Genomic DNA, 22,903 nt, shown 5'->3' with positions numbered 1-22,903 from the left:
GATCTCTCCCTGCCCCTTAATCTTGATCTCAGCTGATTTAAAGAGAAACATGATTACAGGTTAAGGTATCCCTATCTCCAATGGGGATCCAGGGACACACATCCTAGCATGCTGGGGGAATTTCAGGGAGAAGAAAGAATCATACTTTTATGTCTCTGTTAGACACAGGTGCCCATGTCACTATCTTACCCAGATCCATGATAAGAAAAAGGCATTCAGATTCAGCTAATGGAGTTCAGACAGAGTCCACAGTGGGAAAGGGAAACTGACCTGATCTTGTGGATGAGGCCCTTTGGACCAGTTCAATGTACTGATTTTGTTGTTTCTACATTTGAAGGTATAGTAGGAATTCATGTATTATATCCTTATCATTCCTCATTTAATAAGTGACTGAAAGGATTATCCCAATTAGGAAAGGCCACATGTAGAAAAATGCTAAGGGGACATGTAAATCATTTTCTAGTATCCCTGTTTCTTTCCAGGTGGTTCAAAAGAAACAGTATAAAATCCCAAAACGAAAATCACAGCCTTGATTGCAGCCTTAAAGGAAGTATGGTTAGTAAGAGATGAAATATCTTAATACAACAGCCCTGTATGGCTAGTGAAAAAGGCTAATGAGCTGGAAGCTTACAGTGGATTATCACCAACTTAATCCAGTTGTTGATCCTATAGCCTCAGCAGCACATGTAACTGAATCCACCATACATACTAAGCACATGGTTTGCTCTCTTGGACTGTACCAATGGTTCATTTACTATACCATTGGCTCCTGAGGACAAAGACTAGGTCACATTCATGTCACAAGGCCTTCCACATACGTTTATAGCAACGTTTCAACCTAAATTTCTCAGCCATTGCATTTCAGTAGGTGGGTCAGCACAAGTGCCTCTACTTTCTATTACACAAAACTTTAGCCATATAAATGATGTCCTGTTGATGGGCAGGTCAGAAGCTTCAGCTGAATAGTCTTTACTGTGGTATTATTATATTTCCACCAGCAAGGATGGCTGATAAACCCTATACCAAAAAGATCTGGTTGACGTTCAACCATTTCAGGAGGTAGCATATAATCAAGAGCTGATGGTGCTGAAGATAGAAGTTCAAGCTGCGCTGAAGGCACAGGTGAAAAACAAGGCTCCAGGAACAGAGAGAATACCAACTGAGATGTTTCAACAAACAGATGCAGTGTTGGAAATGCTCACTTGTTTATGCCAAGAAATTTGGAAGATAGCTACTTGGCCAGCCGACTAGAAGAGATTCATATTTGTGTCCATTCCAAAGAAAGGTGATTCAACAGAGTGTGGACATTAATGAACAATGTCATTAATACCACATGCAAGTAAAATTTTGCCAAAAATCATTAAAAAGTGTTTGCAGCAGTACATCGACAGGGAACTAGCAGAAATTTAAGCCAGATTCAGAAGAGAATGTGGAACAAGGAATATCATTACTGACATCAGGCAGATCTTGCTGAACACAGAGAACACCGAAAAGATGTTTACCTGTGTTTTATTGACTATGCAAAGGCCTTCAACTGTGTGTATCACAACAAATTATGAATAAAATTATAAAGAATGAGAATTTCAGAACACTTAACTGCGCTCATGTAGAACCTGTTCTTTGACCAAGAAGCAGTCATTTAAACAGAACAAGGGGATATTGCATGGTTTAAAATCAGGAAAATTGTGTGTCAGGTTGTATCCTTTCACCATACTTATTCAATCTGTATGCTGAGCAAATAATCTGAGAAGTTGGACTTTATGAAGAAGAACATGGCATCGGGATTGGAGGAAGACTCCTGAACAACCTCAGAGATGCAGATGGCACAACCCTGCTTGCTGAAACAAAGAGAGCTTGAGGCATTCACTGATGAAGATCAAAGACTACGGCCATCATTATGGATTACCTTAACATAAAGAAAACAAAAATCCTCACAACTGGACCAATTAGCAATATCATAATAAATGGAGAAAAGACAGAAGTCCTCAGGAATTGCATTTTACTTGGATCCACAATCAATGCCCATGGAAGCAGCAGTCGAGAAATCAAATGACGAATTGCTTTGGGCGAATCTGCTACAAAAGACCTCTTTAAAGTGTTAAAAATCAAAGATGTCCCCTTGGGGACTAAGGTACGCCTGACCCAAGCCATGGTGTTTTCAATTGCCTCATATGCATGCAAAAGCTGGACAATGAAAAAAGAAGATCAAAGAATTGATGCTTTTGAATTATGATGTTGGCAATGAAGACTGAATATACCATGGACTGCCAGAAGAACAAACAAATCTGTCATGGAAGAAGTGTAGCCAGGATGCTCTTCAGAAGCAACAATGGCAAGACTTCATCTCAAGTACTTTGGACATGTTATCAGGAAGGGTCAGTCCCTGGAGAAGGACATCATGCTCGGTAAAATAGAGGGTTGGCAAAAAAGAGGAAGACCCTCAACGAAATGGCTACAACAATGGGCTCAAGCATAGCAACAATTGTGAGGATACTGCAGAACTGGGCAGTGTTTTGCTCTATTGTACGTAGGGTCTCTATGAGTTGGAACCAACTCGACAGCACCTAATAACAACAGCATATGTTCCCAACAAACAAAAACAATGTCCAGCATCTTATCGGGATCTTTGCATATTGGAGGCAGTATTGTCTCACTCGGGCATTTTTCTTAGGGCTTTTTAACAGCTAATCCAAATATCAGCATCTTTTGAGTAAGGTCTAAACCAACAGGCTATGCTTAAGGTGTCCAACAAGCTGTGGCATGCTCTCTGTGTTTGGAGCCCCACATCCCTAACGAACTCTTTGCGGTATGAGCCTGAAGACTAATCATTTTGCTGACTGGTGTCTCGAAAAAAGGAAGCAGCCTCTACTCAAGACCTCTTTGGAGCTTTGGACTGGTCACCATGCTTATTCAATCTGTATGCTGAGCAAATAATCCAAGAAGCTGCACTATATGAAGAAGAAGGAAGAATCAGGATAGGAGGAAGACTCATTAACGACATGCGATATTCAAATGACAGCATCTTGCTTGTTCAAAGTGGGGAGGACTTGAATCGTTTACTGATGAAAATCTGCAGCCTTCAGTATGGATTACACCTCAACGTAAAGAAAACAAAAATCTTCACAACTGGATCAATAAGCAACATCATGATAAATGGAGATAAGACTGAAGTTGTCAAGGATTTCATTTTATTTGGATCCACAATCCATACCCATGGAAGCAGCAGTCAAGAAATCAAACAGCATATTGCATCGGACAAATCTGCTGCAAAAGACCTCTTTAAAGTGTTAAAAATTAAAGATGTCTCTTTGAGGACTAAGGTGCATCCAACTCCAGACATGGTATTTTCAATCTCATCATTTGCGTGCAAGAGCTGGAGAAGTAAAAGGAAAACAGAAGAATAGGTGCCTTTGAATTACAGTGTTTGCAAAGAATATTGAATATACCATGGACTGCCAGAAGAACAACAACAAAAAAAATGTCTTGGAAAAAGTACAGCCAGAATGCTCTTCAGAAAAGAGGATGGCAAGACTTTGTCTTACATACTGTTGACAAGTTATTGGGAGGGATCAGTCCCTGGAGAAGGGTATCATGCTTAGTAAAGTAGAGCATTAGCAAAAAAGAGGAAGACCTTCAACAAGATGGTCTGACATCGTGGCTGCAACAATGGGCTCAAACATAACAATGATCGTGAGGATTGCACAGGACCAGGCTATGTTTCCTTCTCTTGTAGGTAGGGTTGCCATGAGTCAGAACTGAAAACAATAACGACACCTCCCTAACAACCAGAGTATACCAGGTATAACTCTTTTGAAAACTAGCCTATTAGCTTGCTACTGGGCTCTTATCAAAATTGAATTCCTGTCCCATGGAGGCCTTATGACTATCCAGCCTAATATTTTCATTTTAATGTGGCCAACTTGGACTCAGTGACTAACAAGGTACGAAGGGTCCTACAAACCTCACTTATCAAATAGAAATGGTATATTCTATTCAAGCTGGTAGTTCATCTGGCTCCAATGGCATCTTAACTTTACATGAAAAAGTGTCTCTCCAAAACTATTGCAAGGACCTTAAATTTAACTCTGTGCTTGAGCTGCCATCTCCCACCAGACCAGTTATGAGCGAGATTCAATATGCATTTCTCTTAACCTTAGCAAGAAATCTATTGGACACAGCAGGCAATGGTCCAGCGTCTGCATCTTCCATGCTAAATATCTGTCAGTACCTCCAAATGTTTCCACATCCCCAGTCCTGTAACCATTGCTCAGTCATTCAGCAGGAGAGACAAATGCCACTAGGCTACTGGCTGGAAAAACGAGCACACTGGGTTGGCAGCCCTCATGCAGCCCCTCTAAAACAAGGACTAGAATCAATTATTCACATTCAATTCACAGGGTAAAATCTCAGACCTTTCATGGCTCTTTTCTGTCAGCAGGAATGGGATATCAAAATAGTTCAGTTGCCTCACTACAGGTCAGCACAGAGAAGCCACCTTGAAAAAGCCTTACAATTCACCCCATATCAAAGGATGCCCCCTATTTTTTCCTCACACTATCTGTTTATCTCACTTCATCCAACTTAGTCACTTTTTCAACACAAAGACTGGTGAAAAGCATAAAGTACTAAAGAATTTAAAAAATAGAGTCGACGGTTTAGGAGTTATAGTCTTCCTTTTTTTTTTTTTTTCTTGATAAGCCAACAATGAAAGTAAATGAATCAGATTCTTCATATGTATAAGCTTTTCCTACAACATAATTCAGGCACCTTCAGAAGCTATTTTAGGCTATTATATGTAAATAACTGAAATATCATAAATTTTGCATGACCATGAAAACAATTGTGTAGTCCATCTAGGTTAGATGACATTTAATATTTATAATTAAGATGTTCCTTTGTACTTCTCCCCAGGTTGTTTCAGGAGTGTATGCTTTCTCATCCCAGCTATATGTCAAGTCTGTCTTTTCTATCATTCAGTCATATCTACTCAATAAATAGTTCACTGTCAAAGTAAATATATAGAAATATAAATATGTATTTACACACATATTACATATATATGAGGAGTCTTGGTGATACAGTGGTTAAGCCTAAGCTACTAACCAAAAGGTTATAAGTTTGAACCCACCAGCTGTTCTGCAGCAAAAAGGTGTGGCAGTCTGTTTCTTTAAATATTACAGCCTTGTAAACCCTATGCGGCAGTTTTACTCTGTCCTATAGGGTCGCTGTGAGTCGGAACCGACTCAACGGCAATGGGTTTGGTCTGGTTTGGATATACACATTGTTCTAAGCCTCCATTTTCCGCTCCTCTCTATGCTTCCCCTTTGAATGTTCTTTGATGATTTAAATTTCTGAAAAGACAAACTTGACATTTCAAACTTTTATGTTAAGTGTTAATAATTAGTTATCATTTCCTTTAAAAAAATGTTACCCTATGATCTACAAGGATTGAATCAACCAAGAATTCAATCAAGGATTGAATCAATGGGACTATCTATATTAGTTCATCCTACCTAAACCAGTTCATAGTAATAGTTTCCTGCATTGTCAAAAATACATATTTTTTGTCAGAGAATTATTATAAGAAGCAATGGGGACGCATGCTTTTCCAAGACATGGATTATTTTTGTGCCAAGCCTTAGCCACGGCATACCTCCATCCATTTTAGGCAAGACTGATTATAACTAAGCTGTGGTCTTTTTGCTTTTTTTCTTGGAACCCTTGTTTAGTAACATGGTGGCTGCCCTAGGTTAAGGCCACTTGGTGTCTTATCACTCCTTTCTCTTTGTTCTCATCTGCCTACAGTTATACTGTAAGCTGTTTGAAGTTGGGCCTGTACCATATTTATCCTTATGTATTTTTTTTATGTAGTCACCACCTCAGTTCTTGTCATGTAGTAGACCATCAAAGAGTAGAGGCAGAATTACACTCCAAAAAATTAGGTCATGGGAGCCTGAGAGGTGTAATTATCCTTTCCAGAATATCTGGGTCTTAATTAGTTCAAAGAAGTTCAATTCCTAACACAAGGTTTCCACTTTAGTTTTTGAACCAGCCAAGCCACCTACATAGTAGTCAGAGATCACAGGTCCCTCTAACTTCCATCCACTTAGGCAAACTTAGATAATGCAGTATTGCTCCGGATAATTTAACTGAGATAGGAGTAGATATGAACAGGTTATTCTTCCTATATGAGATGACACTGAGGAGTCACCATCACCAAGAATACATCTGAAAATTTATTTTTTACCCAGTAGTATGGCGGTTCCCCGTTGATTTTTGTCATTCGCTTTCATTTGAGTCCTCTGGCCATTAATAAAGAGAAAGCTAAAAGTTTCAGGATTTTCAATTGTGAACTTGGAACTTTTTGAAACAAATGTATCTTTTTATATCTCTTTTATTCACATACTGGGGTGACAAATGACATACACACATGGATGCACAGACCTTCTGTGTGATGATATAAAGATCAAATAGGCGTAAGCATAAAACCATAAGAAACTAGAAGTTCATTCCCACTGTTCTACTTACAGAATTGAAATCTGACTTCAGGAATATTGTATAAAATGGAAGTGTCCATGGCATGCTATTACCATAAAAGGAGTTTCTACTGCATGAGTGAAGAATTTATAATGAAAATTAAGCAAAAGTATTAAAATATTTTTAGATGGCCCAATTACAGTCAAAGTTTAAAAATGTTTCCCATGCTTTCACCAGAAGATGGGGAAGAGTGAGCAGAAAAAAAAAAGAAAACTATGATGATTACAGGTCTAGACATTGAGACTGTCCACGAAGTACAGGCCTTAATTACATTTATTTTCAGTTTTTATTAATACTGAAACTGATTTCTCCCTTATTACTTTCTGTAAATAAGGTAAAGGAAAAACTGGCTTTTATTTTATGGAAAGATAGATACAGCGTGGAGTCAGGGACCTGGATTTGAACTTCATCCCTATTAACTACTTAGGGATCTTGGGCAAGTCATCAGTAAAATGATGGTAATAGAATACTCTCCACATTCTGCAATCAATATCTAAACTCTGTGATTCCTTCAATTAAGAATGTCAAGCATTCCATTTGCAGTTAAATGAATAAAAATGTATTCCATACAGTCACATACAAAATTATACAATCTAAATGTTTCTTTTCTATAGGAATTTTAATTGTATGCTAAAGTTGATCTTATTAAAGTGTCACTTTGATTGTGTTGCTAGTTTTGAAACATACATTTGGCACACTTGCTCTTTGAGGAGAAGGCTTTTTGGTAAATACACTTTCCTTTACAGAATGAAGATAGAAAACAAAGTCATTATGTATGCATTTATGCAATAATTTGAGTTATCTTGAGTTAATAAAATCTGCAGCATTTTATAATATACAAAGGCTTGTAAATTGGCAAATAAAAATGCAAGGACCTATAAAAAATTGAACAATACATCCACCAACATAAAAGAAAATATGAAGAATACATACTAAGCAATGAAAATATTTTAAGTGGTTAATCCTCAAATTCTTTGTTTTTAGAAGACACTAAATTGCTTGGCTCTTTCATTAATACTGTAATTTTAATGGTTTGCAAGTAAGTGTGCTTTCCTTCTTTCAAGGTTTTGTTTTGAAATATGTCTAGAATTTTATTTAGTTCAATTAATCAATTAGTTTACATAAAATAGTTTGCCTGGAATTCCCAGATTCTATGGAATAAAATAAATGAACCAGTTTGTAAGAAAAAAAAAAGTTGTACTTTTACTGGTGTAATAAAGGAGATATTTCTTAAAAATCCAAATTGGATAAAAGCTATTATCCCATACACCAAAATAATAAAATTTATATTTAGTTACCTCTACTTGAGTAAAGAATTGAAGCAAATATTCATAGGTTTTACCTTTTCCCTCTCTCCCTTCTTGCCTGCTTTCTCTTTCTTAGTCCTCCTTTCTCTTCACCATACACACAAACCAAAAAATGGTCTAATAGACAACATTCAACTAATAGCAATTTGTTAGCAGGATCATTTACATCATTTCCACATTTTTTTATTTCCCTTTGACATTGTCAACATTTAATGTAGACCTGTCCTCTAGGTGGCATATAATTTTAAGCATTGTAAGACACAGCCTCATGGTATTCAAAGATATCCCATTCAAATTTGGTGTGCCCTATCTCCGCATGTGTTAAACTGTTTTGCATAGCCTATAATGACAATGGCATTGAATGTGGACAGATATTCTTGCAACAGAGCTCACAAAGAAGTCTTAACAGAAATTCCTGCCATGAATTATGACATTAAGAGTTTGCATTCTCATAGACAAGTTTAAGACTATTTTAAAATTTCACATATTACAAACACACGCCCTTATGGAAAAATGCTGAGACATTTCTGACATTGCTTAGAATTTGACATTAATTAGAACTTTGTTGGCATACACGGCCTTGAACTTATTACTAGCATATTATAGGCAATAACTGATCAAAGTCAGCATTACTCCTTGCTTTTTCTTTTGTTGAAACAGGATTTATCTTTTCCAATACCTATTCATACTGTACATACGTAGCACTCTACTGTTGCTCAGTGGGTAAAAGTAGAGAAAAAAATTAAATGGTCTTTCGATCAGCTCATAACTTACCTAGTGTTCATCTGGCATGGCTACATGTGAATATTTGCAGTAATTCCGAGTTTAAATACATAGTTTTGGATGTTCTTCTTAGTCAAGCACTATTTTTAACTAACTAAAATTTCCAAATTTAGAAAACCAACAATAAAGTCATTACTCATAGTCCCTACTCACTTTAGATGCAGCTGTCCACATTAACTTAAAGCCACTCCTTATCAGTGGAGCATCGCTGTATTCCTGCCCGTCTATCCAAGAGAAATAAAGGCTCAGATACGGTTTGAGTTAAAACAAAAGAAAGAAACAAACAAACAACAACAACAAAAAAAACCTCCTGACTTTGGGGAAGGAGATTTTAAGGCAATCCTCACTAAACAAAGTCCCTTAGATAATTGCTCAGCTTTCCTTTACTGTTTCTTGTGTAGGCAGAGATTTGCCCACTGAAGGTGGGGAAAGCATCCACCTTCTCTCTCTCCCCACCAACTTCCACAGCATGAATGCCAATTTAATTCTTATTCCCCAAAAATATACTTGAAATAATAATACCAGGAAATTTATATCCACACACCGCATACTTAAATGGAGTCAGTACCTTTGAAAGTTTCTAACACTTATTCTGAATACTTTTATCTGTACTGCTTAGAACACAAGCTCTATTACCAAGAATCCTATCAATTGCTATGCTGAAATTCATTTTCACTACTTAAAAAATAAATCATTAATTGTGTGGGGTAATTTTATTTCTAAGATTTCAATACATGGGGAATGCAGAGCACAAAATTTGGTGTTAAAATTCTCCCTTGTGCTCACTCATTCCCTCACCCCCCTTGAGGATATCCATTCATTGAACACAAGTTCCTATTTTCTCTCAAACCAACTAGAAATACTGGCGTTAAACATGGTTTCAGGAGAAAGGGCTACTGCCCTAAGAAAACTACAGAAAGGACTGTCTGGATGTTAAGTTACTACTACACAGCACGGAAGCACTGAGATAGTGCAGGCGCCTCTTGGTACAACGTTGTTTGATCCTCCTATATCCCTCTCTTAGACACTAAACCTAAAGAAAAATAAGGGCTTTGGCTTATTGCAATTCAAAGATTTTAAAGGGTGAGTTTTGTACTACTCTCTTCTTCTTCAAGAAAAAGCTTCTTATCCTCAAGACTTAACCGAGCTTTTGATAGTGTTTTTGCTTAAAGAGATTCACTGCCCTGTCAGGTGCTGGGTTTTCAACCAGGAACTGAGACCGATTCCTGAGAAACAGGTAAAATAGGGGCGTTCCCTGTACTCGGCTAAATCGCCTTTAAATGAACAGAAAGAATCTGAGCAATATACATAGTTGTGCGCTTTAAAACAACAATAACAAAAAGTTTAGGCGCAAATGGTTTGGCTTTTGTGTTTCTTTTTTTCATGCCTGATCATAACCTAAAAAGCCCAGGCGCAGAGAAACGCAAAAAGTAACTGTAAAGAAACCAGTATCACCGCGTGTCTGGGTCAGTCTCCTAATGTGACTGTCAGAAAACCTACGAGCCGAGGGAGTGAGGTCAGAATTCACCGGGAGGAACATTTGCTCTGGGAAGGAATAAGGCGGAACAGTGGGGTTCGACAGCCAGGCTTGGGAAAAGGAGGAAAGGTGGGTCAGGTGTAGACTTTGTGGAGGAGGCTTTGTCAACTACAGACCGGGTGAAGGGACGCAGATGGGGCGTTTGCGGGCTGGCAGAAGGGAGAAGTCAGAAGGGGAACACGCGAGGATGGTGAGGGCAGAGACAACCCTGTTTGGGGGAACGGGAGGGTTGGGACCATTCACTGCTGCTGCTAGTGTGGGAGCCCGGGAGCTGGAAGATGAGGCAGGACTGCTAGCTGCAGGCAACTGTCCCCGGGAAGGAGAGAGGTTCAGGTTGCCAGCAGGTGGAGTTGAAATCAAACATCCCCTCGGGGATCACGAAGCAGCGCCCTCCCGGAGACCCCCTGCTTGGAGGTTGAGAAATCGTAGCAGGTGGTTTGGGTTGCCCCCTGAAGCAAAAGACGCCCTCTCGGTGCCAAACCTTGACGCCCGACGCCCCGCGCTCCCCTGGCTACTCACCGGTCCTGGGGGAAAAGCGCCATCCGGGGCGCGCGCGAGGGCGGCGCGGCGCACGGGGCGGGCAGGGCCTGGCGGCGGCGGCGCTGTCCTAGGAGCAGGACTGGAGCGGAGGAACGCGGAGGTGGAGACCGCGGCGGCGGGGGCGCAGGGAGGTGCGGGCAGGGAGGACGGAGGATTCAGAGCTGCTTCGCGGCGCGCGCTCTCTGCCCATCTCCGGCGCCGCTGAAGCGGCTACTGCTGCTGCCGCTGAGGGGAGGGAGACGAGGGGGAGGGGAGGAGGCACGCGGTCGGGAGGGAGGGAAGAGAAGGCAGAATGGGGGTGAGCTAGGGGAAAGGAGGAGATGATCACCAAGGGTTGGGAGGGGGAGCGAGGCGCGCAAGAGCCCAGCCAAGGTTCCCACCAGAAGAGCTCTGGGAGGGAAAATCGAAGAGGCTCTGAGTCTCTCCCCTGCCCCCCGCCTCTCCTCGCCTCCTAACCCCTTCGCGCCCTTTTCTTGGGCTCTTCCTCCCGCGGCTCAGGCTGGGGGTTACCCAGGCTCGGTAGCAGCCGCGGTTCAGCACGGTGATGGGAATGCTGAGCCCCGGAGGCGCCGGCGGCTGCTCCCCACGCCACCGGCCTTTGGCACCTGTGCGCGCACACACCGCCGCCGGCTCCATCACAGCGGCTCCGGAGCCGGGGTTCGCCCCCCTCACGTTCTTGGCAGATTATGATCATGCATGTACGTCCGTGACATCTGTGTAGTCCCCCCATTGCTGTCGGCTTCCCTGGGCTCTCTTTGTCACCGGCTGTCCAGCCAGAAGGCGCCAGCAGGGAGCTCCATGCAGGCAACCTTCTCCTGCTCCTTGGGGCCACTGCCTGGGAAGAGGCACCACTGGTTGTGTGACGCACGGACTGACCACCTAACGAAGTAAAAAAGAAAAAAAAAAAAAAAATCCTTTGACCTGATTGCCTCGGACCATGCTCTAAGAGATTTAGGAACGATGTAAGTGTGAAGGGCACAGCGACGGTTCATTACCTTCTGTTTTGGTCCCCTTCTCCCTTCTCCCAACATCCTGAAAAAACAGGGCACAATTTAGCGCGTTTAATCGAAATATGTCTCTGTATTGCGGAGCTTTTCTTTTTCCACTGCATTCTCCTAGGGTTGGCCTCGCTTCCCTCTGGTGTGTGTTCTTCTCCCTATTACGCTATGAACCAATTCTGTATACTCAAAAACTACTGTATTTAGCGCTCGTATACTCACAAGATTGTGAGGGGTGAATCCATGCATTTGGGAAATATAAAAATAAGCGGGATATTATTGACAGATTTCCATGAACCGTAGTTTTGTTTCATAATCTTCACGTGGTAGTTGGGAGCAGGCAGGGAGCAAAAAGATATGTGTGTAAAAGATATGCCTAGAAAAACAAGACTAATAAAACTTTCCTCAAACAACGTAACACAAAATAATTGAATTCCTCCCTGTGAGTGCCTAGGGGGAAAGAGGTGCTGTGTTTGCATGTGTGCATTTACATGGATTTTTTTTTAATTGAAGTAGTCTTTTAGTTGGTTAAGAATCATTTTTTTTTTTAAAGCGTAAAGGATTTTGTCTTTAGGATAAATTAGGCGTTTCATTTTACATAAGTATTATGTAACAAATAAACTCATTCAAATAGGTGCACTCTCAATCATAATGCAATAAGATATGCTCAATGGTGAAAAGCCTCTAGTCCTTCCCATATATATTCACATGAGAAAAAAAAAAAAAGAATGTTGATGATTAAAGTATTACTCCTTGGTCTGGGTATTCTGGGATCACAATGAGTGGGAATTGACTTGGTAGCAATTGGTAGAATCTTTCCTGTAGAGTATATCTGCTAATGAAAATATTTGGTTTCACACATACCTGATGGTCTGACTGAGAGAAGCACTGCTTCATTAAGGGGACAACAGATATCAAATTCTTCAAACACACCTCAGCTTTAAAAGGCATGTATTACTTTCTTCAGATGTCCAGTGCTATACCATGTAAATTCACCAACTACATGCAATTCTTTCAAAGAAGACCATACAAGAAAAAAATGGTAGGGAAGGCCTACAGCTCGTTGGGCTCCTTAAGTCTTTTCATTGGTGCCTATGCTACAAAGGTGAGCAGTAGGTTTTACAGTTGCCAGTGGCTAGTTGGGGAAAGGTAGTTACTAAGAGCTTTGTCTCCGTTTTCTCAACCCTGCTTAGGATATTTCTCAACTCTTCCTTGCTAAGGTAATTCACCTTTGAGAGTTTTTGCTATTTTCCTCATATATTTGATTATGAAGCTGTAATAGCAATATCTGTATAGTCTCATTTTATGGTTGTAAAATGGTAAATAACACAAACACAAACTAAAATAACTTAAAGCCAATCAAAGAGAAGAGGTGTCATTTAGAGCACAGTAAGAAACACTTCTAACTCCTCACTCCAGGTCACCCCCCCCAACCACCTGGCCAACCAGAGGCAAGAACAGGATGATGAGAGATGGAATGGCATTCCAGTTCTTCTGCTGGAAGACTTGGGTTTCCATTCAGGGTCTTCGGCCTGGGTGAGAACTTTTCTGTCAGCTCTGTCACAGCATTCTCTCCCTTTTATCTTCCTTTCCCTTATACATCTCTAGTGGTGTTGTACTCTGTTATGCAACATGGGAAACCAAAAACAATTTTTTTTTTTAACTTTAAACACTGGCTCTTCGCATTTACTTAGTTGAAAACTAAATTCTTACATTAAAATTTTCTGAAATCAGAAAAAAATCAAAACACTGTTTTGGACAAATATTGCACAAGCAGCAGACATTGGTTAGCAAAGGAAATATCCCTCTATTTAGCCAACACATATTTAATGAGCATCTCCTGTGGTCAGGTAGCATGTTAGGCCCTGGGGATATCTCAGAGAACAAAATCAACGATCGTGCCTTTATGAAGCTCAGAGTCTAAATATTCTATCAGAGTGCTTTGTCACTAATAAAAATGAATGGTGATGATGCTGATAACATTCAAGCCCAAAGAAGAAACATTTAATAATTAAAATTTAGCCATTAGCAAGATTAAGGGTAAAGGAATGCAGATTACTAGGCTCTGCTTTTCTCATTGACATCATGTCGATTCCAACTCATAGTGAACCTATAGAACAGAGTAGAACTGCCCCATAGAGTTTCCAAGGCTGTAATCCTTATGGAAGCAGACTGCCACAGCTTTCTCCCATGGTGCAGCTGGTGGGTTCGAATTGCCACCTTTTGGTTACCAGCCAAAGGTTTAACCGCTACACCACCAGGGCTGCTTAGGCTCTGCTTTAATTAACTCTTAAACGAATTGTTAAGAAAAGAAGAGAAAGAGTGGTTAGCGAAAAAGGTAACATTTGTTATAGTATGAATGTTCTTTAACCAGTGAAAATTTTGGTATTAACTTTTGAAAATAAATACCAGCTTTTTTTTTTTCTCTTTTTTTGTGGTGAGAAAGAATGATAATGTCTTTGAGGCTTTAGAGCCTTCGGAAAAATTAAGTATGCACTATATTTAGGAGACCTAGTGGCACCAAAAAAAAAAAGAAGAAGAAACCCAGGGCCGTCGAGTCAGTTCCGACTCATAGCGACCCTATGGGACAGAGTAGAACTGCCCCAAAGAGTTTCCAAGGAGCACCTGGCGGATTCGAACTACTGACCCTTTGGTTAGCAGCCATAGCACCTAACCACTATGCCACCAGGGTTTCCCCTAGTGGCACAGTGGTTATGAATTCTGCTGCTAACAGAAAGTCAGCATTTTGAACCCACAAGCCACTCCTCGGGAAAAAGATGTGGCCATCTGCTTCTGTAAAGATTTAAAAGCATGGAAGTGCTATGTGGCAGTTCCTCTCTGTTCTATAGGGGTCTGTGAGTCATCTCTATGGCAATGGGTTTTTATATGATGTTTATGATTAGTACTGCTGAGTACATGGAAGGAATCTGGTGGGAAGATGGTGGCAAAAATCAGCATCTTTCTCTTTCTTCTCCTCAAGAACATACCAAAATAACAAGTGAATCAACAAAATAAACAAAAAAAAAAAACATTAAAAAATTATGCAAATTTTATTTTCAGCAAAATCAGGAGACAGATATTCTCCAGCTTCCAGAATGCACATATGAGATACCAACACTGCTAAGATCAACCCTAAGTGGCAGAAGAGGTCAGAGTGGAACTGCCCCAGAGGGTTTCCAAGGCTGTAATCCTTTTGGAAGCAGGCTGTCACCACTTTCTTCTGCAGAGTGGCTGGTAGGTTCTAACCACTGATATTTCGGGACCCAAGAAAGCACTAATAAAATGCGGTTCCTGAAAGTGACAGTTTCACTCTGAAGTACAAAAGATATTTTTATTTCCCTTGGTCACAACAATGGATTCAGGAATTGGAATTGGACAATAGCTACACAAGATGACAAGGGATAAGCACAGTAAGTGTAGACAGAATCCAGTTGTGGCTAATCTCACAAAATCCAAGACAAGCATGTCTCCTGAAGGCAAATTTTTCATCTTTGCTAGCAAAATCTATATTTACTGTTTGCAGCAATCAATGAGAACAGGTGTGAGGGCAGATGACGTGCTTTCTTGGATGTGTCTTGTTGGAAGCAATAGAAGGCTACACAAAGATTAAGGAGCACTGATGGCACAGTGGTTAAGCTCTTGGCTGCTAATGAAAGGTAGACTGTTCAGACCTTCCAGTTGCTCAAGGGGAGAAAGACGTGGCAAGAAAGACATGGCAGTCCGCTCTCGTAAAGATTACAGCCTTGGAAACCCTATGTGGCAGTTCTGCTCTATCCTATAGAATCAACTAGACAGCAATGTGTACACAAAGATTAAATAGGGAAGTAATATTTGCAAAAAGCAATCTGTCTCTGTAGCAACAGAGGAAGACAGAGCCTTCGGGTGGTAAATCCCAGAAGGCTATTTTCCTTTCTCCTTTTCTCAGGAATCTTGTTGAGGAAAACTTCACTCAGTTAATTGTGAGCATAAGAAAAGAAGTGAGACAGAATCAATACAAAAATAACAAATGACTTACAAAGGAGCAATAAAACATACCAATTGTTGAAGAACACACACGGTAACAATGTTGCCATGGTGAAGTTGAAAAATTTGTCCTAATATTCTGCTATGAAGTTTCCTAAAGGCATAAAATAGCAATTGCTTCTATGAATAAAAGCCACAAGGCACAAATGCTAGAACTAGAGACAATAGGAGCTGATGACACATAGCTGACAAAATTCAGGGAAGAACCGGAAGAAAAAAAATAAAACCATCCCAAATCAATAATGAATATGGAGGTGTTACAAGATAAAACAGACACTGAAGTAAACACAGTAAGGGAAAGGAAGGGCAAAAATGAGACAATGGAAATAAACAGGGTGAGAGAGAAAACAGCAGATGGAGAAGAGAAGCAATGGTAATCCAACACACACATAATTAGATACTCTGAAGAAGAATATTAAAACAATGGTAAAAAAAAAATAATAAATTACCATTAAAGAAAGGAACATTCTTGAAATGAAAGAAGGCTTGAACTTTCATTTAGAAGGGGCACAATGAGTACTAGAAATAATTGCCCCAGAGTCATCAAGATATATCCTAGTATAGTAACTAAAATTTAAATATAAAAAAGAATCTTTTAGGTATTCAAGGAAAAAAAAAATCAGTATCTAATAAAGGAAAATATTGCTACTGGCCTTGAAATTCTTTCCTATAACATTTAACAGCAGAGTAGAGTCATTCAATTAGCAGTTGTTCACAGACTACAAGATACCAAAGAAAATAAAGCTGGAGTTAAGTTTTTTTTTTTTTTTTATTTAGCCAAACAATAGTTCAAGTATATAGTTCACAAAGAAACCTATAATCAACTCCAAAAAGTATGAATAATAGAAAACCTTCTCTAATAAAAATGATAAGGTAAAAATATCTTCAACCCCAAAATTTAAAAGCAAGGCAAAACAACCAAAAAAAAAAAAAAAGTTTTTAACTAACAATTAAAGCAGGAACACAAAATCTACATGAAATTATTTGTATACATCACCAATAATGAAAAGACTACATATCAGATGGGAACTCTGAGGAAAATTCATAGCCTTCAAAATATATATGTGTAAAAAAGAAAACATAGAAACAAAATTATGAATACAGTCCAAAATGTTAGAAAAATCACAGTAAATAAAAGGAAAACTGAAGGAATATGAACTGATCTAGATAAAAGCAAAATTTAATCAGTCGGAAAAAAATGGCAATGTTTTGATTTTTAAGCTATTAATAATCAGTTTCTAAACCAGTCTTCCATTCTCTGCCTTCAGATGCTCAGGCAGGGATTACTCTGCCAACCATATTTTTCCTTGTCTACTGACTTTCTGATAGGCGCTGCCTTTGGGACAATTTAAAGAAAACTGCAAGGCTGAAAGAGAATGAGATTTCCTTTTTTCTTTTTGATTTTTTAGTGTCTATTGTCCACTATTGTCCACTATACCATAATACATCAGAAACCCTAGTGGCGTGGTAGTTAAGTACTACGGCTGCTAACCAAGGGGTCAGCAGTTCGAATCCCCCAGGCACTTTTTGGAAACTCTATTGGGAAACGATTCTACTCTGTCCTATAGGGTCTCTATGAGTTGGAATTGACTCGTTGGCAGTGGGTTTGGTTTTTTTTTTGGCTGTTACGCCGTAATACTTCGTCTTTGCAGTGGCGGTTATTTCCAGTAGCAACAGGCAGTTACACTCTGGAGTTTTTGCCTATGCCCAAACCAGTCTATTTGCAGTGGCTCAGAGGGAGTAGCAGCAATGGTAGCCAGCCTCAATCCTCAGGGGTCCTGAGTTCCATTTCTGCAGAATTTCTACTCTGAGCTCCTCAGGCCTCAGTACTAGCCAGGCAGTACCTCCAGATCTGGGCCACAGCTCTGTATAGCCCCTCATCCTAACTTCTAAATTTTAATTCTAACCACTTCAATCTGTTCCCCAGCCCTAGGGGTGCTACATGTTTCTACACTTATAAGACCTCAATTATAACTCAGTGTCCCCAGTTGGCCTTTTCAGCTTTCTAACACCTGAGTCACAGTCCAGGAGCTGGTTCTTTGAAAAACAACAGATAGGAAAAACAAACCAGTACCTAACAAAATCTTGAAAATAGATAGAAAACACAAAATACAAAAGGAGAAATCACAAAAACACCTATTTAAAAGAATCATAAGGGGAAAACCCGAGAGGTAGGGCAAGATGGCTGACTAGGTAAAAGCTACCACGGATCCCTCTTGCAACAAAGACTCCAAAAAACAAGTGAATCGATCACATACATGACAATCTACGAACTCTGACCATCAAACACAGATCTAAAGAGTTTACCTGAGTGACAGGGGAGCAAAAAGCAGCAACCGCTTCTGGAACTGGCATCCCACTCCACAGGCTTGAGCCCTCACGGTTCCGTGGTGCTGAGTGGCGGGGCTGATTGCAGCTTGCTGAGGTGGGGCAGGCATGGGACACAGCCCTAAACCCTAGCCATCTGGGATAACCTCGGTAGAGACTCAGCCAGCGCAAGCAGGCTGCACACTGACGTGGCTAATGAGAGAACGAGCAACCAAGGGGAAGCAGCGACTGTTTTTGGAGCCTAGAGCCAGCGTCCCAGCCAGAAAACCTTGGCGCCGGGCTTTGGATTGGCCTTAGGAGTTGAGCATGGCTTCCTGAGATGGAGCAAGCACTGGAAGCAGCCCTACCCCCCTGAAGTGACCACTGGGGAAGCCCAGCCAGCGCATGCAGGCAGCACAACGACGTGGCTAACAGGAGGAGAAGTCACCGGGAGACAGTGACTAGTTTTGGAACCTGGAGTGCGGTGTCCTAGCCAGGGAACCTTGGCGCTGGGCTTTGGACTGGGAGCGGAGGAGTTGATCACGGCTTCTGAGACAGCACAAGCACGGGACGCAGGCCTGACCCTCAGGGACAATCTCGACACAGCCAGCACACACAGGCTACAGGCCCCTCAGGAATCTCAGATAAAACAGTCATCACCAAGCAAGACAGGTAACTTTGTCTATATTGCTGGGTGCTACTCTCTCCTATCTATCTGATCCCTCCCCTCCCTGCCCCAGGCGGCTTCATTAACATTGGAATATCCTAGGCCAGGGAGTGAAGTGCTCTGCAGTTTTGTTTTTTTTTTTTTCCTAACCCATTCTCCTGGCCTGAGAGAAGCACCTACTAACAACCCAGGGAGGAAATATCCTTCCCTGACTTCCCTAAACTGGAATAAAAATACAAAACCAGCTCCAACCAAGCATATGAGATCCACAGTCTTTGGTTTTCATCCCTATAGGGAACAAGGTGGCTATTATAATGCAAAGGCAGTTCTGATAGAGATCTGACTGTAATTGTTTTACTGGATCACTGGAAAGACATGTTTTCAAGGTCTGATATCTCTACCTATTAAACAGAGCCCTCACTGATCCACAATGGGAAACTGAGGGCTGAAGCTCCACCCAAACCACCTAGCCAACTGCCAACACAGTCTGAGGATACTGACGCCCACCAATCTTTAGAGGTACAAGCATTGGGTGCCTAAGGTACAGCATCAGAGCCCACCCACCAAAGTGCTTTGGGAATAGAGACACACCTACCTCACTGGCACGTGGGAGAAGGCTGTCAGCATCCTGCCCCCCTCCCCGGAGTCTGACCCCCTGCCACTACAAGAGTCTGGTCCACAGCTATCACCACTACTCCTCTAAGTTAATAGGTGACAGTCTACACCACAGTTGGTGTTCTGAAATCAGAACACCTAAGCTGATTCTATTCAAGAATAGTGAATGGGCTCTTAGGCTTATATATCTGGTAACAGACCAAACCAGCTGGTAATAGGACATAAGTGATTCAAAGGCTACAACAATCAAGACAGCGCAATCTAGTAGCCCATCTGGGTATATTGAAACAAAACGAAACAAGATAAGACCCAGTGAGCAAATACAAAATAAATCATTACAATATCTTATAGATGGCTCGGAGACAGTAGTTGATATCAAACCACAAAAAGAAGCAGACCATGATTGCTTCTACAACTCCCCAAATTAAAGAATCAAAATCTTTCCCAAATGAAGGTACAATCCTGGAATTGCCAGATGCAGAATATAAAAAACTAATATACAGCATGCTTCAAGACATCAGGGATGACCTCAGAAATGAAATAAGGCAATATTTTTTCTTTTCCACAGAAAAAGCCAAGGAACACTGATAAAGCAGTTGAGGAAATCAAAAAGGTTATTCAAGAATATAGTGGAAAAATTAATAAGCTGCAAGAATCCATAGAGAGACACCATTCAGAAATCCAAAAGATTAACAGTAAAATTACAGAATTAGACAACTCAATAGGAAGTCAGAGGAGCAGAATCAAGCAATTGGAATGCAGAGTGAGGGAGATGGAAGATAAGGCAATTGACAAAGAATTAAAAAAAATGAAGAAACCCTAAGAATCATGTGGAACTCTATCAAGAAGAATAACTTGCGTGTGATTGGAATTCCAGAACAAGGAGGGATAACAGGAAATACAGAGAGAATAGTTGAAGATCTGTTGGCAGAAAACTTCCCTGACATCATGAAAGACGAAAGGATATCTATCCAAGATGCTCATCGAACCCCATTTAAGGTTGATCCAAAAAGAAAATCACCAAGACATATTATCATCAAACTTGCCAAAACCAAAGATAAAGAGAAAATTTTAAAAGCAGCCAGGGAGAAAAGAAAAGTCACCTACAAAGGAGAATCAATAAGAATAAGTTCAGACTACTCAGCAGAAACAATGCAGGCAAGAAGGCAAAGGGATGACATGTATAGAGCACTGAGGGAGAAAAACTGCCAGCCAAGGATCATATATCCAGCAAAACACTCTTTCAAATATGAAGGAGAAATTAAAACATTTACAGATGAACACAAGCTTAGAGAATTTGCAAAAACCAAACCAAAGCTACAAGAATTACTAAAGGAAGTTGTTTGGTCAGAAAATCAATAATATCAGATACCAACACAACACAAAGTCACAGAACAGAACATCCTGATATCAACTCACATAGGGAAATCACAAAAACAAATTAAGATTAATTTTAAAAAGAAAAAAAAATGCTCAAAACAGGGAATCATTGAAGTCATTATGTAAAAGATCACAATAATCAAATAGAGGGACTAAATACAGGCGGCATACATCTTCCATATGGCGAGGAAAATAAGGCGATATAGGACAATACAAGTTAGGTTTTTGCTTAGAAAAATAGGGGTAAATATTAAGGTAACCACAAAGAGGTATAACAATTCCATAATTCAAAATAAAAACCAAGAAAAACATAAAGACTCAGCAAACATAAATTCAACAACTATGAAAATGAGGAGCACACAATTTACAAAGAAAAACTTCTCAGCACAAAAAAGTAAGTGCAGAAATGAAATTGTCAACAACACACCCAAAAGGCATCAAAATGACAGCACTAAACACATAAAAAAAACACATACTTATCTATAATTACACTGAATGTAAGTGGACTAAATGCACCAATAAAAAGACAGAGAGTCTCAGACTGGATAAAGAAACACGATCCGTCTATATGCTGCTTACAAGAGACACACCTTAGACTTAGAGACACAAACAAACTAAAACTCAAAGGATGGAAAAAATATATCAGGCAAACAATAATCAAAAAAGAGCAGGAGTGACAATATTAATTTCTGACAAAAAAGACTTTAAAGTTAAATCAACCACAAAGGATAAAGAAGGACACTACATAATGATTAAAGGGAAAATTGACCAGGAAGGTATAACCATATTAAATATTTATGCACCCAATGACAGGGCTGCAAGATACATAAAACAAACTTTAGCAAAATTGAAAAGTAAGATAAACACCTCCACAATTATAGAAGGAGACTTCAACACACCACTTTTGGAGAAGAATAGGACTTCCAGTAAGAAGCTCAATAGAGACACGGAAGACCTAATTGCTAAAATCAACCAACTTGACCTCATAGACTTATACAGAACACTCCACCCAACAGCTGCAAAGTATACTTTTTTTCTAGTGCACATGGAACATTCTCTAGAATAGATCACATATTAGGTCATAAAACAAACCTTTGCAGAATCCAAAACATCGAAATATTACAAAGCATCTTCTCAGACCACAAGGCCATAAAAGTAGAAATCAATAACAGAAAAAGCAGGGAAAAAAAATCAAATACTTGGAAACTGAACAATTCCCTGCTCAAAAAAGATTGGGTTATAGAAGATATTAAGGAGGGAATAAAGAAATTCATAGAATGCAACGAGAATGAAAATATTTCCTATCAAGACCTCTGGGACACAGCAAAAGCAGTGCTCAGAGGTCAATTTACATCGATAAATGCACACATACATAAAGAGGAAACAACCAAAATCAGAGAACTGTCCCTACAACTTGAACAAATAGAAAGCGAGAAACAAAAGAATCCATCAGACACCAGAAGAAAACAAATAATAAAAATTAGAGCTGAACTAAATGAATTTCAAAAAACCCAGTTTTTTTTAAATTAATTTAGTTCAGCTCTTGAATTAGAGAACAGAAAAACAATTGAAAGAATTAACAAAGCCAAAAGCTGGTTCTTTGAAAACATTAACAAAATTGATAAACCATTGGCCAGACTGACTAAAGAAATATAGTAAAGGAAACAAATAACCTGAATAAGAAATGAGTTGGGCCATATCACAACAGAGTGAACTGAAATTAATGAATCGTATCAGATTATTACGAAAAATTGTGCTCTAACAAATTTGCAAACCTAGAAGAAATGGATGAATTCCTAGAAAAACACTACCTACCTAAACTAACACAATCAGAAGAAGAACAATTAAATAGACCCATAACAAAAAAGAGATTGAAAAGGTAATCAAAAAACTCCCAACAAAAAACGCCCTGTCCTGGACAGCTTCGCTGCAGAGTTCTACCAATCTTTCAGAGAAGAGCTAACACCACTAAAATTTCAAAGCATAGAAAATGATGGAATACTACCTAACTCATTCTATGAAGCCAGCATATCCCTGATACCAAAACCAGGTAAAGACATCACAAAAAAAGAAAATTACAGACCTATATCTCTCATAAACATAGATGCAAAAATCCTCAATGAAATTCTAGCCAATAGAATTCAACAACATATCAAAAAAAAAAAAAAAATCCACCACGACTGAGTGGGATTTATACCAGGTATGCAAG

The sequence above is a fragment of the Loxodonta africana genome, chromosome 1 (assembly GCF_030014295.1).
Source record: "Loxodonta africana isolate mLoxAfr1 chromosome 1, mLoxAfr1.hap2, whole genome shotgun sequence".
NCBI classification, from domain to species: Eukaryota; Metazoa; Chordata; class Mammalia; order Proboscidea; family Elephantidae; genus Loxodonta; species Loxodonta africana.
Note: the sequence above shows the minus strand (reverse complement) of the source record.